General features: G+C 34.3%; 1 pseudogene; it reads right to left on the bottom strand.

The window, feature by feature from the left end:
- Positions 1-13,527: 13,527 nt before the first annotated feature.
- On the bottom strand, positions 13,528-17,183 carry LOC141500004 (small ribosomal subunit protein eS10-like; annotated as a pseudogene).
- Between the last annotated feature and the right edge of the window lie 981 nt (positions 17,184-18,164).

Raw genomic sequence — 18,164 nt, 5'->3', positions numbered from 1 at the left:
TTCTGATGCAAAGCTAGAATGTTAAGAAATAGAAATAAAGTTATTTGCTTTTTTCCCTGAAAAAGGTTTGAAAACTATGTCTCTATACCACAAAAAATGACTCAGTGATGTTTGAAGACTCATTCTTGATCTCCTCTGATATTTTCTGAATGATAAAATGATATCATAACTCTGTATTAGTTTTTCAGTGTCTACATTTAAATAAAAAGAAAATATTAATTAGTCAAATCAAGTCTTAACTAAATGACTAAGTATATTTAGTTAAATAATTAAAATGATTCCCTCTGAATATTAATGATCACTAGTTCCTATAACATAGGATAATAGCAAATCACACAGATCTATAGAATTAGATATTTGGAGTAGGGAGAGACTTTAAAGATCATGAGCAGCTAAATCCAATATTATTTCCTATATGATGAAATTAATAAACAAATGCCAGATTCATCGAATGTACAATATATGCTGTTGTTACTGTATATCAATAAATGGAGCTTTTATAAATGCTAATTCATGAATATATAAATATTTTCAAAAATATAAACATACCTAGGGCATTTATATTGAAAATTACTTAATCACCTTTTAGAAAAAAAATTAATTTGAAAGAGTGACATAACATTTTTTATTTTTTAAATTCTTTTTTACTTCCAAATTCTCTTACTTCACGCATTTTTCACACCCAATTGCAAGGCCCATCATACATATGTAGCCAATCAAAGTATATTATCATCGTAGTCATGTTTGGAAAAGGAACAAAAGAAAAATAAAGGTTTTTTTTTTTAAGTTTTGCAAGGTAAATGGGGTTAAGTAGCTTGCCCAAGGCCCTGCAGCTAGGTAATTATTAAGTGTCTGAGACCAGATTTGAACCCAGGTACTCCTGACTCCAGGGCAGGTGCTTTATCCACTGTGCTACCTAGCTGCCCAAAATAAAGTTATTTTTAAAAAAAATTGGCAGTCAATTCATTTCCAAAGTTCATTACCAAAATGAGGGAAGAATTTTCACCACAATCTTTGGAATTTTCATAGGCCATTATATTTATTAGAATAACATAGCCTTTCACAGTTGATCATACTTACAATAATGCTCTTATTGCATATGATATTCTTTTGCTTTTACTCACTTTATTTTGCTCGGGTCATATAAGTTCTCCCAGATTTTTCTGAAACTGGTGAACTTTACATTTCTTATTACACAAAAGTGTTAAGGATCATATATCATAATTTTAACTCATTCCCAAAATAGCAATTATCTCTCAGTTTTAAAATCATTGCCACATTAAAAAGATCTACATTTTTGGAAAATAATATTTACACCCTTCCCTTCTACTTTGATATCTTTGAAGTCTAGCCCTGCTATTGAAGGGTATGAAACATTTTATAATTTTTGTGGCACATGTTGAATTTACCTTTGGGGTAAATGGGGCAAAATCACATAGGAAGGGTATACCTAAATGATTTTATTTCTGTTTTTTTTTGTTTCATGAAAAGCACAAAAAATTGACTGAAGACATTAACACCTTTAAAAATGCTGTAGGGTAAATGGATAAAAAAATTCTTTAAAATACAATTGAGTAAATGGAAAAAAAATAAATAATGCAATTTTTATAGATTTGAATTTTTTATTATCTTAGCTCATCCTACCTATGAGCAATTGACAATTATCCAATTATTTGGATCTGATTTTATTCGTATGAAAAGTGTTTTGTAATTATTTACATATAGTTTCTTAGTTTGTCATGGCAGGTAGAATCCCAAGTATTTTATAATGGCTACAGGTCCTTTAAAATGAATTTCTCTATCTCTTATTGCTGTGCTTTGTTGGTAATATACAAATATGCTGTTGATTTATGTGGGTTTATTTTATAAACTGAAACTTTGTTAAAGTTGCTAATTGCTTCAAATAGTTTTTTAGTTGATTTTCTATAGGATTCTCTAAATATGACATCATAACATGTGCAAAGAGTGAGAGCTTTGTTTCTTCATAGCCTATTCTATTTCCTTCCATTTCTTTTTCTTCTCTCATTGCTAAATTTAACATTTATATTATATATTGAACAACACTATTAAAAACAAACACTCTTGTTCTTTTGGGGAATGCTTTTAGCTAATCCCAACTACATATAATGTTTTGCTATTTAAACATATTAAGGAAAATTCCATCTATTCTTATATTCTCTAGTGTTCTTAACAGGAATGAGTGGTTTTTTCAAGCAACTATTAATATAGTCACATGATTTCTGTTAGTTTTATTATTGATATGATAAATTAAGCTGTTAGTTTTCCCAATGTGGAATCAATACTGCATTCCTGGCATAAATCCTACCTAACTGCGCTAATATTTTATTTAAAATTTTTGCATCAATATTTATTAAGGATTTTGATTTATAATTTTATTTTGCTGTATTGACTTTTCTGACCTTAATATAAATATATAAATACCATATTGTTGCTATGAAAGGAATTTGACAAAACTCCACCTATTTTTTTAAAAAATTATATGGAATTGGAAGAAATTTTCTTTAAATATTTGATAGAATATTTTTGTAAGTATTCTTCCATTTCACTTATGTTGTCAAACTTATTGACTTAAAATTGGACAAAATCACTATGAATTATTATTTTAATTAACTCATTGGAAGTGAATTGACCCTCTTCATTTTTGATGCTGTGATTTCATTTTCTTCTTTTTTTAAAAAAAATCAAATTAAACAAAGATTTATCTATTTTATTTATGTATTCATAAAACCAACTCTTAATTTGATATATTTGATATATTAGTACAATAATTTTATTACTTCCAATTTTATTGATCCCTTCTTCAATTTTCAAAGTTTTGATTTCTTATTTAATTGTGGATATTTAATTTGATCTTTTACTAACATTTTATTTGCATGAGCAATTCATTGATCTCCTCTTTCTCAATTTTATTCATTTAAGTATGAATAATCTTATAAGTACAAAATTTCCCTTAATAGCTGTTTTGACTATACTCTAATAGTTTTGATATATTCATAGCCATTATCGTAAGTGAAAATATTGATTATTTCTATTATTTGCTGTTTAATCCACTTATTCTTTAAAATTAGGCTATTTTTCAATTAATTTTAATATTTCCCAGGACCTTTATTATATTTGATTTCATCCATCATGTTCAGAAGAGGATGCATTTCAATATTTCTCTTCCCTGCATTTGATTATGAGAATTTTATGCCCTAATACTAGTCAATTTTTGTGTAGGAGCTATATACTACAGAGAAAATTTTATATATATATATATATATTCCTTTCTATTCCAATTTATTTGTTCCAGAGATCTATCATATCTAACTTTTTCTAAAATTATATTTAACTTAAATTTCATCTTGCTTATTATGTTGTTAAATTTATATAATTCTGAGGGAGGTTCTTATACACTATCAGTATAGCCTTGCTGTCTTATAACTCATTTTGCTTCCCCTCTACAAATTTGGAAACTACTTGGTGCATATATGTTGAATATTGAAATTATTTTAAAGTCTCTGAAACTGCTTAGTTTCAATTAATGATACCTTTACTTTAGGTAAAAGACAATTTATTCTCCTCCATCCTTTTACCTTTAATCTGTGTGTATTGCTCTGTTTCAAATGTGTTTCTTGTTATTGTAGGGTTCTGGTTTTTATCCATGCTGCTATCTGATTCCATGTTATAGGAGAGGTTATCCAATTCATATTGACAGTTAAAATTACTAACTCTTTGTTATCCTCCATCCTATCTACCCTCCATTAATGCTTTTCTTTCTCCTTTTACCCTATCCCTCCTCATCAGTGTTTTGCTTCTGAAAGCCATCTTCCTCAATCTGGTCCCCCCCCTCTCTCTATCATTTTCCTCCCTTTTCTTTCTACTTTTACAATTAATCTCCTTTTTGTCCTCCCATCTAACAGTCCTTCCTTCCTTTCCCCCTTTTCCCTTCTAATGTCTGAAGGATAAGACATATTTCTAAACCCAACTGAGTTTATGTGTTATTCCTTCTGAGCCAAATGAAAGAAAATGAGAATCAAACAATTTGACAGCTTGGATCCAATATGGCAGCATAAAGACAGGAACTCATCCAAACTCTGTTCCAGCCCACTCTTCAATATATTTATATAATATTTCTAAATAAATTCTAGAGAGGTAGAAGCCACAGAAAGCCTGGGTGAAGCAATTTTCCACCTAGTATAACTGTAGCAGAGTGAATTGACCTCAGTAATCCAGGAACATGCAGTGAGGCAACTGGGTTAGTGACAGTAGTGGGAATTTCTAAAACTCTCAGCCCAGAAATTGTCAAGGATAACTTGGAGGAGCAACTGGAAGAGCCAACTGCAATGGGGTAAGTGTGGAACATAGATTAGTGCAGGTCTCATCAGCAGAAACCTAAGCCCAGAAAAATAGGAACAATCCTAGGGAGGGGATTAGAAGAAGATTACAGTGGTCTCTTTGTTATTACTGCTGCTTTGCCCATACTCTGATTTGGGTTGTAGTACTAGGTCACAGTCTCATGAAGAGGAAGAATCTTAGCACAACAAACCTTAATGGTCCAGGAAAGCAGAGGACTGTACTCAAAGTTCCAGGGTAGAAAAGTGTTCCTATGGTCACTCAGAGAGCAAAATCTGGGCTAGGAAAAAAAATGAAAAAATAATTCTCCTTACATCATACCACCTTAGAAGAACTAAAAACTTCCAGGGTGTTAAAATAATCTCTGAAAATAGAAGAAAAAATTTCCAGAAGCTTGGGTTAGTATGCCCTGTTCCCTGAAAGTAGGGTCCTTATCAAGACTTAATATCAAGTAATAGACTGGGAAAATGACAAACAACAAAAGAAAAAAATAGAAAGTTACTATATTGATAAGGATGCTTAAAGCACACACTCAGAAGAAGTTAACAAAATCAAAATCACTTACATCCAAAGGCTTCAAGAAAAATATGCACTAGTTTCAAAGCCAGAAAGAGCTCAAAAAGTATTTTGAAACTCAAGTAAAGGAAACAGAGCAAAAGTTGAGAAGAGAAATGAGAGTGGTACGGGAAAACATGAAAACTGAGTCAGCAGCTTAGTAAAGGAGACGTAAACACATTTGAAAAATAATATCTTAAAAGGTAGACTGGATCAAGAAGGAAAAGGTCCAAAAAGCCAATGAGGAGAATAATGCCTTAAGAAAGCATAATTGGACAAATGGGAAAAAAGAAATACAAAATCTTATTAAAGATAATAATTCCTTAAAATAATGAATTGGGCAAAGGGAAGCTAGTGATTTTGTGAGAAATCAAGAGACAATAAAACAAAACCAAAAGAATGGAAGAAGTAGAAGAAAATGTGGAATATCCCATTGGCAAACAACTGAGTAGGAAAATAGATCCATGACAGATAATTTTGAATGATTGGTCTACCGAAAAAGCATAATTAAAAAAAGATCCTAGACATACTTTTTCAAGAAATTATGAAGGAAAACTACCCTGATATATTATAGAAATACCCTGATATAATCTAGAAACATATTTCTGTATCACCTACTGAAAGAGATACCAAAATGAAGACTTCGAGGAATATTATAGTCAAATTTCTTAGCTCCTAGGACAAAGAGAAAGTATTACAACCAGCCAGAAAGAAAAAAATCAATCATCATGGATCCACAATCAGGATAATAAAAAATTTATCAGTTTTTGCATTAATGGGTCATAGAGCTTGGAAGGCGAAAGAACTTAGATTTCAAGTTTCAATGAAACTTAGCATACTCTTTCGGGGATAAGATAGATATTCAATGAAATAGGGGGATTTCAAACTTTCCTTATGAAAATAACTGAACAGAAAATTTGATCTTCAAATATGAAACTCAAAGGAAGCATAAAAATGTAAACAGGAAACATAAATCAGAAAGGACTTAAGGATTTTAAACTGCTTATATTCCTGTGTAGTTAGATGATACTGATAAATCATATGAATTTCCTTATTTATTAGTGCAGATGTCTCCTGTAACTGAGAACTTTGCACTCGTCCCTTCAGTGCTCCTCCATCCACATTCTGGGATTCCGTTCCCTGTCCTGCTCACACTCACACTCAATGCAAGTTAGACCTTATTAGAAAATGCTCCACTCTGTTCTTTTGTGGGTCCTGTTGCTCCAGAATCCATTTAGAGGTTTTATTGATGTTGTTTGTCAGGGAATCTTGAGAGAGTTTATTGAATTTCCTAGCTTCTCTCTGTCATCTTGGCTCTAACCCCAGCAGACAATTTTAGGACAATTTTACCTCTTCCTTAAACCAGAAGATGAGCAGCATGATCCTTAAAAGATTGTTCTAACACCCAGAGGGATTGCCAAACCCCACTGCTGAGGAAAAAAACCTGATGTCCTGGGCCACTTGCATATAGCTCCCAGTGTATCTGCCCCTGCTGCCTTGTCACTTACCTGTTGATATGGGACTTTGAGATAGAAATAGTATGGGTGATTCCTTTTAATCCATACATAAATTGGATTTATGAGGCAGAGTTGCATGAAATCAAGGAACTCACTCTCTCTTCCACAATAACCATGGTCCATTTCCTAGATAGAATCAATACATCTAGTGATGAATCTAGATGCAATAGATGACCTTTGTGTCTTCATTGTCTAACTAAAATATAAGTGTACAGAGTGGCTGTTTCACATGTCTTAAAGGCTGTTGAATTGTTCTCATCTGCCCATTCTACCAGGGAAAGATATCACATTCTTGGAGAGGACACCTCCCAACTCAAAAAGAAGTTTGAGAAATTCTTGGCTTAGCCTGTCTGCCAAAAGGATTAACTGGGTGGTGACTTCTATGTATGTTCCACCTTCCTGGAGTCACACATGAGAGTTAGGTAACTCAGCTGGACAACAAAGATGGAAAGTAGCCCCCAAAAGAGTTTAACAGTCCTTATAGCAGAAGTATTATTCTTTCTTGACTAATCTTGAATTTCTTGACTTTCTCTACACCTCAACAATTGCATGGAAACATAAATTTAGTAAAGGAAGAGATCTTACAAGGTATTGATTCCAAGATCTTCACTTTACAGATTAAGTATTAAGTAGAGCCCTTCATTTTTACAGAATTACTTAAGATAAGTGATTAAGAGAGACAGGAATCAAACTAAGTTACTGTGACTTCAAATTCATGTAACACCATAATCACAGGATATTGGAATAATAAAGAACTTCAATTACCATATAGTCCCACCAATACATTAAAAGAATCCATAATATAATATGCCAGATAAGTAATCATTCAACCTTGCTTAAAGACATCCAAAGTGCAGGATATGAGGGGAAGAAATTTTTAGGTCTTTCAGGAATGCTAGGAATAATGTCCATACATTTACTATTTAAAAAAGTTTTTCTTTTATCTGTCATATAAAAGGAATTAAGTGATAATAGCAAGAGGAATTCTAATTAATCAAGCAATGCATTTAACAGATCTGTCACTTAGTAAAACAAAAATAATTTGATGAAATATGAAATGTAAATATAACAAGTAAGTTAACATAATAATTTATTCTAGAATGAGTTTGCAGTACCTAAAAAGTGCCAGGTATAGTCTTCAGACAATTCATTTTACATATTAAAAAACAAAAATTTCTAGATGATTGCCTAAAAATGAATAAGTATTTATTCAACTTTCAAATATTCAAACATGTATTAAGTACAGAAAGTATAAGATAAACGTTTAAGTATTTATGAAGGCTAAATTCTAGTTAGGGAACCAGTTTAGGAACAGTAAAATACATACATACATGCATACAAACCAATACACATGTGTGCATACATATATACATATATGTATATGTATATCTATATGATTATCTATCTATAAATATATTTTTATAGATAGATAATATGGAAAATACTTAGATGTAGGGTTTTGACACTTAGGGGGACTAGAAAGGTCTCCTGCAAGAGGCAATATCTATGTCTTATAAAAAGTAAGTTTTTTTAGTGGTAAAAGTAAGGAAAGATATAATGAAGTCAGGAGAATGGCCAATGCAAAACATTGGGTCAGACCAACATAGGATGATCTGTAATTGAGTGAAAGATAGAACATAGAGAGAACAATGGAAACACTTTGCTTTTAAAATATGATTTTATTTTCCCCAGTTATATGTTAAGACATTTTTAGCATTCATTTAACAATTAATTTAAGATCCAATTTTCATTGTGTCCCTATGAATTTCCCCCTCTCTCTGAGAAAATTAGCAATTTGATATAGATTATTTAAAAAATGTTTCACTACTTATTTTCCTAACTACATGCAAAGATGCTTTCATCAATCATTTCTGTAACTTTTTGGAGTTTCACATTTTTTTCCCTCTCTTCCCTCCCTCCACCTCTGATAGAAATCAACCTAGTATAGAATATACTATATAGAATATAGAATATAACTGTTAAACAAATAACCATATCAGTCATCTTATGATATAAACATCAAATCAAAAAGGAAAAAACAGAGCAAAAACATAATACATAAAATAAATATTAAAAATTGAAAATACTAAGGTTTTGCCTGCATTCAGACTTCATATTTCCTTCTCTGTATGTGAATGGTATTTTTAATCATATGTCCTTTAGAATTATCTTTGATAATTGTATTGCTGAGAGAAAACTGATCATATCTGATCATCACACATTGTAGTTACTAGTGTGTATGATTATTTTCTTGTCATGCTCACTTCAGTTAATGCAAGCCTTTCCAGGTGGAAATCCCAGCATTCATAAATTTATTTTTTTATATTTTAATTATATACCAAGATAAGCATTCATTCATTTGCAAAGTTATGAGTTCTACATTTTTCTACGATTTTCCCTTCCTTCCTACTTTCCCATGGCAGTGAACAATCTGGTTAAGGATCTACATTTATACTCATGTTTAACATATTTCCATATAAATCTTGTGAAAGAGGAATTAGACCTGGGGGGGGGGAACATGAGAAAGAAAAATATCCTATTCATTTTTACAGTTATGATTCCTTTCTATCAAGCCAATTCCTAGTTTAATTTATTAACTCAGTATTTTTCTTATTTACTAGTTTACTAATTTATCTTTTGAGTTTCAGGATTTTGAATTTGGTATTCATACCTTTTAAGTTGTTCTTTTGCTTGATTTTTTGGTTGTGTGCAAAATTTATTGATTAGCTCTATGTCTTATCAATTTGGTGTTTCAAGATAAGAACTGTCTCCTGAGTACCAACACAGCTGTATCTCATAAAGTTTGAAATATTGTCTTATTTTGCTACTCCTGTTAAAGAAATTACTATTTCTATGAAATGGTCTTTAACTCATTAATTTTTTAAATGTTCTTTATTATTTTCTCTTATTTGTCCAGTTACATTCAAAAGTAACTTCTGCACTTTTCCATTTGCACTTTTATGAGTTCCACATATGTGTACCCTGAGGAAAAAAAAAAGAAAAAAAACATAAAATATGTTTTAAAAAGTGAACTTAATATGCATTACCCTGCATTCATGTCATATATTTTCCTACGGATGCAAATGACATTATTCATAACAGGTTTCTCAGTACTGTCCTTGATCCCTGAACTGCTGTGAAAAGTTGAATTAATCATAGTTGATTATTTCACAATGTTGTTGTTAATGTGTACAATGTTATCTTGGTTCTGCTCATTTCACTTAGAAGTATTTCATAGAAGTCTTTCCGAGCTTCACTTCAGTCACACTGCTCATAATTTCTGACAGAACAACAGTACACCATACAATTCATATATCATAATATATCCAGTCATTCCCCAACTTACAGTTATTCCCTCAATACTCAGTTCTTTTCCACTTCAGAAAGATCTGTGATGCCATACCAGAAAACCAAATAAATACTTTACTGAGCTAGGAAAAAATAGCAGCAAAATCTATCTGCAGAAAGAATAGCAAAGGGAACTGATGAAAAAAAATATAAAGGAAGGTATCTTTTCTCTACCAGATCTAAAACGATACTATAAAGCAATACTCTTCCAAACTGTCTGGTACTGGTTAAGAAATAGAGCAATGGATCAGTGGATTAGGATAGGTTCAAAAGGAACCACAGTTAATGATTACAGCAATATTCTATTTGACAAACCCAAAGATTCTGGGATAAGAACTCACTATTTGACAAAAAATTGTTATGAAAACTGGAAGATATTCTGGCAAAAACTAGGTATCAATCCATATCTTATAACCTATATAAAAAGAAGGTAAAAATGGGTAAAGGATTTAGACAAAGACTGATATCATAGAAGAGTTAATAGAACAAGAAATATGCTATCTATGAGACCTATGTAAAGGGAATAAATTTATGATCAAATAAGAATTAGAGCTCATCATAAATTACAAAATGTATAATTTCAACTCTATTAAATTAAAAAAATTTCACTAATGAAATCAATGCTTCCAAATTAAACAGAAAGCAGAAAGGTGGGAAACAATCTTCACAATTAGGAGTTTCGATAAGTGTCTTATTTCTAAAATATATAGAAAATTGCATCAAATTTATGAGATCACAAGTCATTTTCCAACTGATAAATGTTTAAAGGATCTGAACAGATATTTTTCAAATGAAGAAACTAAAAGCTATGTATAATTATATGAAAAAAATGTTTCAAATCATTATTAATTAGAGAAATGGAAATTAAAACAACATCTATCAAATAGGCCTAGATGAAAAAAAGGGGAAAATGACCAATGTTGGAGAGGTTGTGGGAGGATTGGGACATTGATACATGGCTGGTGGAGTTGGGAATGAATTCAACCTTTCTCAAGAGCAATATGGAACTATGCCCCAAAAGCAATAAAACTACTCATACCCTTCCACTCAGCAATTCCAATTCTAGGTCCATATCTGGAAGAAATTATAAAAAAGGAAAAGTCTTACATGTTCCAAATTATTCATATCAGCTCTTTTAGTAATGGTAAGGAATTGGAAATTGAGGGGATGTCCATCAATTGGAGAATGACTAAACAAGTTATGGTACATGAAGACTATGGAATATCATTGTTCCATAAGAAACCTTAAACAGTTAAACTCTAGGGAAGAATGGAATGACTTAAGGGATCTGATGCTGAGTGAAGAGAGTAGAACCAAAAAAGCAATGAACACATCATCAACAACATTGTGAGATGAACAACCTTGATGGAAGCAGCTCCTTCCAGCAGTTCAGAGAGCTAGGACACCTGTAATAGACAGGCCCATCCAGAGGAAGAAAATCAAAACAAAACAAAACATATATACAAAAACACAAACACCAAGCAACCCTTCGAATCTGATGAACATTTTATAAAAAATATCTCTTTCCCTTAATCCTATTTCCTCATACTGAAATAACTAATCTGTAAACATGTTTATCAAAAATTTGTATGTGCCATGCTAACCTGACTGTTCACTGCTGAAAGGAGGGGAGTGGAAAGGGCAGGTAGAAATAATTAAATAACTAAAACAACAAAAATAATAAAAAAATAAATAAAAATAATAAAAAATAAAAAATAATTAAATAAAAAGAAAGAGCTGTCATGAATATTTTTGAATATATAAGACTTTCCCCATTATTTTGAACTCTTCAGGATATAAAACTAGTTGTATTGCTGGATCAAAGGATATTGCCCTTTGGTCATAGTTCCAAACAGTCCTACAGACATGTTGGATCAGTTCAAAACTCCACAAATAATGCATTAATGTCTCAATTTTCCTATATCCTTTCCCACATGGATCATTATCCATTTTTGTCAGCTTAGACAATCTGATAGATGTGAGGTGGAACCTCTAAAGGGTTTCAATTTGCATTTCTTTAATGAATAATGATCTGGAGCACTTTTTTTCTTTTTGTTCTGACTTTTTCAAAGTTTTCTTCAAATTGCTGTTATTTTATTTTAATGTAAATATTTTATTCACTTATTTTTACAACTATAGGCAATGATAGTTTTAAAAATCATTTTATTAAGGTTTTGAGATTTACATTTTATTCCTCCCTCCCCTACACCCTTCCCCTGACAGAAAGAAACCTAACATTACTTCTACATTAATAGTCATACTAAGCATAGAACTATGTTAATCATTGTGTGGATGAAGAGAAACACTCTAGAAAAAAATGACACAAAACATGAGAAAACTATTAAGAACTGAAGATTGTAAACTGATCTGGATTTAAACTCCAGTTGGTTGTAATTCCAAATTGCTCTCCAGAAAGGTTGGCTCAGTTTATAAATACACCAACAATGGAGTACACCAACAATGGAGTTAAGACCTCAGTTTTTCCACATCCCCTTCAATACTGACCATCTTCCCATTTAATTATGTTGGTCTATCCGATAGATGTAAAGGGGGTACCTCAGAATTGCTTTAATTTGCATTTCTCTAATCAATATGACCTAGAGCAATTTTTCATATGACTATAGATTACTTTAATTTCTTTATCTGAGAATTACCCTTTCTTACCTTTTAATTAATAATCAATTGGTGAATAATTGCATTCTTATAAATTTGAATCAGTTCTCTATATATTTTAGAAATGAGTCCTTTGTCAGAACCAATTGATGTAATTTTTTTCCAATTTATTGCATTCCTTTTAATCTAGTCTGATTTGTTTTATTTGTGTAAAAACTTTTCAAGTTAATGTAATTAAAATTATCCATTTTATCTTTTATAATGTTCTCTATCCCTCTTGTTCATGATAAACTACTTCCATTTCCATAGATATGACAGCTAAACTTTTCTCATTCTCCTAATTTGCTTATGTTATCACCTTTTAATATCCAAATCTTGTATATATTTCAATCTTATCTTGTGATAGGGTGTGAGATGTTGATCTATGACTAATTTCTGCCAAACTAACTTCTAGTTTTCTCAGTAGTTTTTAATAAAGAGTACATTCTTATTCCAGAAGTTATAATGTTTGATTTTTATAAAGCATCAGGTTGCAATAGTAATTTATGTTTGTTTATATTGCACCTAATCTATTCCACTAATTTACTACTCAATTTCTTAACCAGTACCAAAAAGTCTTGCATGTTGAAATTTTATAATATAGTTTTAGATCGGGGATTGCTAGGCCATCTTCCTTTTCATTTTTTTTTCATGAATTTCCTTGATATTCTAGATTTTTTGCTCCTCCATATAAATTTAGTTAATATTTTTCTAGCTCAATGAAGTTACTTTTAGAAATTTAATTTTGATAGTATTGTCACTTTTTATTATATTAGCACAACCTACCCATGAGTAATTGACATTTGCCCAGTTACTTTTGTTAGGTGAAAAGTGTTTTATAGCAGCTTTCATATAGTTTCTGTGGCTGCCTTGGTAAAGTAGACACTCAAGTATTTTATGTTGTCTACATTTACTTTAAGTGGGATTTCTCTTTTTATCTATTACTGTTCTTTGTTTGCAATGGGATGGATTCAGCTCAGGAGATAAAAGAAAAACAAAGAACTGTACTGCTGACAGCTCCACCCAAAGCTTTCCCTTCACCTGATCCCATGTTTTTCCCCCCAAATTTTATTTAATATGAAACATATCTCTACAGATTTTATTGAGGAAGCTGACCACATCCATGTCCAAATCCACCTCTAAACAGGAATTCTGCGCTGACCAAGCCCCAGCTTCAGCCTTCTTGTTAACACCAGGGGGAGTAGCACTTTGTCTGTATGTGTCTCTGTCAGATTCACCCCAACTAACCCAGGCTGGTCACTCACCCTCCAGACATTTAGGCTTTGGCTTTCCTGTCTCAGATCTACTTCTGCAAAGAGTGGCAGGCACAATCTCCAGGGGCAGGTGAAGGTAATCCCAAAGGTACTGAATGCCCTCATTGGTGAGATACCAGTAGAACTGCCCCCATGAGAACTGCTCCTTAACATAGCCACTTGACTTTAAAGACTGCATGGCCAGGCGGTACCAAGATGGCGACAAGAAGGGATGGAGTCTTAGGAGCTCTCTGATAAAATTCATCAGCTAAGGACTCTAACTAAACTTTCGAGAGACAGAACCCACAAAGGGACCCAGTGAGGCAGTTCTCCTACTCAAGGTAACCTCAAAAGAGCAGAAAGGCTCTGCTCCGGGGATCAGAGAGGCGGCCGACCAGAGGGGTGGCCCACCAGAGCCAAAGAACTTCAGCTTCCTGGAGGCAGCCCCAGGGCACTGGCAGTCTCAGCTCACAGCAGCAGGGGAGTCTCCTGAGCTGCACCCAGAGGAACACCGGCCACAAAATGGGGGAACAGTGGGGGACCTCTGCCAGAGGGAGCACGTGGAGCCCAGCCCTCAGGGCACACAGTGAGCAGCATGGTCTTTCCCCAGCTCTGATCCAGGAAACAGAAGCAGGCAGAGCCAGTAAGCAGGAGCCCCCAGGGCATGAGCCCATTGAGCTGAGGGAGGGGAGTGAAGACAGACTGCAGAGCTCTGTCCTCTACCCCTGGAACAGGACTCTGGGGCTCTGACCACATTCAGATACTGATCACAGTCTAGGCCCCCCCCCCAATAGAACAGCAGGGCCGCCCCACCCCACCTCAGGCCCGTGGCAGAGGGAGGTGCTCATGGTCATTCACAGACCAGGAGGGAGGACACTCCTTGTGGGAGGGTCCCAAAAACTCAGGAAGCACCCCAAACCAGGCCCAGGCTGGGAAAATGAGCAAGCAAAGAAATAAAAGGAAGACTATTGAGAAATATTTTGAAATGAGCCCAAGAAGGATAAAAATACTCAGTCTGAATATGAGGAAGCACAAGCTCCTGCATCTAAAGACTCCAAGAAAAACAGAAATTGGGCTCAGGCTATGACACAGCTCAAAAAAGACTTTGAAAATCAAATGAGGGAGTTGGAAGAAAAACTGGGAAAAGAAAGGAGAGAGATGCAGGAAAAACATGAAAATGAAGTCAGTAGCTTAGTCAAGGAAATCCAAAAATATCCTGAAGAAAATAGCATGCTAAAAACCAGCTTAGATCAAATGGACAAAACAGTTCAAAAAGTTATTGAGGAGAAGAATGCTTTAAAAAACAAAATTGGCCAGAGGGAAAAAGATAAGGAAACTCTCTGAGGAGAACAAATCCTTCAGACAAAGAATAGAATTCAGAGAGATTGATGAATTTAACAGAAATCAGGAATCAATACTTCAAAACAAAAAAAAAATGAAAAATTAGAAGAAAATGTGAAATATCTCATTGAAAAAAAATGATATGGAAAACCGACTTAGGAAAGATAATTTAAAAATTATTGGAATACCTGAAAATCATGATCAGGAAAAGAGCCTTGACATCATTTTCAAAGAATTACTACAGGAAAATTGCCCTGATATTCTAGAAGCAGAGGGCAAAATAGAAATGGAGAGAATCCACCAATCCCCCTGAGAACGACATCCCATAAAACCAACCCCTAGGAATATTATAACCAAGTTCCAGAACTCCCAAGTCAAAGAGAAAATATTATAAGCAGCCAGAAGGACACAATTCAAATATCATGGAGCTGCAGTCAGGATCACACAGGACTTAGCAGCAGCTACACTGGAAGCTCGTAGGGCTTGGAATACAATATACCGGAAGGCAAAAGAGCTTAGAATGCAGCCAAGAATGAACTACCCAACAAGGCTGAATGTCCTCTTCCAGGGAAAAAGATGGACCAGGGGAATTTCAAAGGTTCCTTTTGGAATGGCCAGAGCTGAACAGAAGGTTTGATCTTCAGATACCGGACTCAGGTGAAGCATGGAGATTGGAGGAGAGGGGGGAAATATGAGGGACTTAATGAGGCTGAACTGCATGTATTCCTGCATAGAAAAATAACACTGACAATACTCATATGAACTTTCTCAGTTAATAGAGCAGGTAGAGAGAGCTTTTATAGTTGAAGCACAGGAGAAAGCTGAATTTGAAGATAAAATATGGTGTAAAAATTGATTCAATAGAAAAAAAAGGGAAATGGAATGGGAGAAAGAAAAAGGAGGGGGGGAATAGTCCAAGATATTTCACGTAAGATTTTTTTATTACAATGAGCTATTGCAAAGATATGGAAGTGGGGAGGCAAGGGGGAATGAGGGAACCTTTGCTCTCATCAGAGATGGCTAGGAGAGGAAACAGCAAATATACTCAATGGGGTATAGACATCTGGAGTAAGAAGGAGCGGGGATCAGGGGGAAGGGGTAGGGATGTGAATAGAGGAGAGGATGGACCATGGAGGGAGAGTGGCCAGATATAACACATTTTCTTTCTTACTTCTTGCAAGGAGCTGGGATTGGAAGGCCTGCCCAGGACCACAGGACCAGGTGGATTCTGGGCCTAAGGGGTGGTATTGGGGCTCAGGGCCTCTTGGCCCCAGGACCAGGAATCTCTCTGCTGCGCTACTCAGCGACCCTACAGCAGAGTCAGAGTGAAAGGAAAGAGAAAATAGAGTACATGGTAGTGGAGAAATAAGAAAGGAGGGAGTTGTGATCAGCAATGGCAAAGTTGGAAAAATATGGAAGTAACTTTTGTGATGGACTTATCATAAAGAATGAGATCCACCCATGACAGAGTTGTTGGTGTTGGAACAAAGACTCAAGCACATTTTTTGTTATTATTATTTGGGGGAGGGTGCAGGGCAAGTTGGGCTGGATGGCCTGCCTGGGGCCACATAGCAGGGTGATCTTTGGGTGTCTTGGGCCACTGCTCTGTCTGCCACCCAGCCACCCCTACTATTATTACTATTTTATTTTATTTTGGGTCTTTTTTTTCTTTCTTTTTTTTTTGGTTTTTGCAGGGCAGTGGGGATTTGGTGGCTTGCATGTCACACGGCTGGGTGATTGTTGGGTTTACAAGGCTGGATATGGACTCCGGTGCTCGTGGCTCCAGGGCTGGTGCCTCGTCCATTGTGCCACTTGACCATACCTACAATTATTACTATTATTTTTTTTATTTTAATTTTTTTCTCTCCCCTTTAATTTTTTCACCCAAGCAAGTCTATCTACATTCATGGGGGGAGGAGGGGTATTTTGTTTACTTGTAAACAAGAATATTTTATTAATGTAAAAAAATATTTGTACAAAATTAGAATAAAAAATAAATTAAAAAAAAAGACTGCATGGCCTTCATGACATGGATATTGGGCACATTCTTTTCTGCCAGTTCAAGGTGCTTTGGCATGTGAACATCTTTCTTGGCTACCATTGCTCCCTCCTTCAAATGAAGTTCATAGATGGCAATTCGGTTCTTCTTGGGCATCAACATCTCTGCAGCAGACACAGGTGCTGCTCTACATGGAGCCCAGGATAGAAAGCATAAGAGGAGAAAGAAGGAGAGACCATGCAAAAAGAAAGCCAATTTGGGAACTGCAAAAGGAACTGAATATTGGAATTTATTGTGTAAACAGTAAAGAGGGAAGTGTAGAGGTCTCTCAACCGAGTTTGGGGTCAAGAGGCCAATTTTGGCTAAAATAACCAGAGCTCTGATGACCCTTGAGCTGAAAGCTTCAACAGAACTCTGATTTGATAACAGAACCACATCATTCTTGGCCTCACTATTTGTTTCTGCATGCCATGACCTGGTTCATATCCTTCTGGGTTAATTGCTGCCCATAACAAAGTTACATGATTGTTTTTATCCTGTATGCTAACTTCGTGGTTTTCTTCTATAAGAACTGTTTAATTTTTTCAATAATGTCTCTGCCAGTTGTCCTGCTGATATCAATTCCTCACCTGTGTGTTAATGTATTTTTCTTTTTTCTCCTGAGCTGAATCTATTCCCTGGTGGACAGGGGATCACTACATTTGGCACACAATGTGGGACAAGCATGGGACTTGAAGTTCTCCACAGACTGAGAAGGTCTTTCAGGAGAAAAAAAAAACCAAACCCTTGGCTAAGCTGTAAGGAGTCCATGAATCAGGTGAGGGGAAGGTTTTGGTTGGAGCTGCAAGCAGTGCAGCTCTTTACTATCTCCAAAGAACTAAAAAAAAAAACAGGTCAGGACATAAAAATCTTAAAGAAACTGGCTAAAGAGTTTAGAAATTATTTAAAAAAATAAGTCTTTACAGGTTGTTTATGATGTTCTCCATGGCTCTCAAGGAAAGGAGAATTGATCTTATAGGATACTTTGAATCAGACAGACAAATAAATAATAATATGATAAAATACTTTTGAAATTTTTCTATTCCCTGCTTCTTCACTGTAATTCTGCCAGAATGCCCCCCCACTTCTCCCGCTCTGCAGCTT

This window comes from Macrotis lagotis, chromosome X, assembly GCF_037893015.1.
Source record: "Macrotis lagotis isolate mMagLag1 chromosome X, bilby.v1.9.chrom.fasta, whole genome shotgun sequence".
Taxonomy (NCBI): domain Eukaryota; kingdom Metazoa; phylum Chordata; class Mammalia; order Peramelemorphia; family Peramelidae; genus Macrotis; species Macrotis lagotis.
This window is presented reverse-complemented; position numbering and strand designations above follow the sequence as displayed.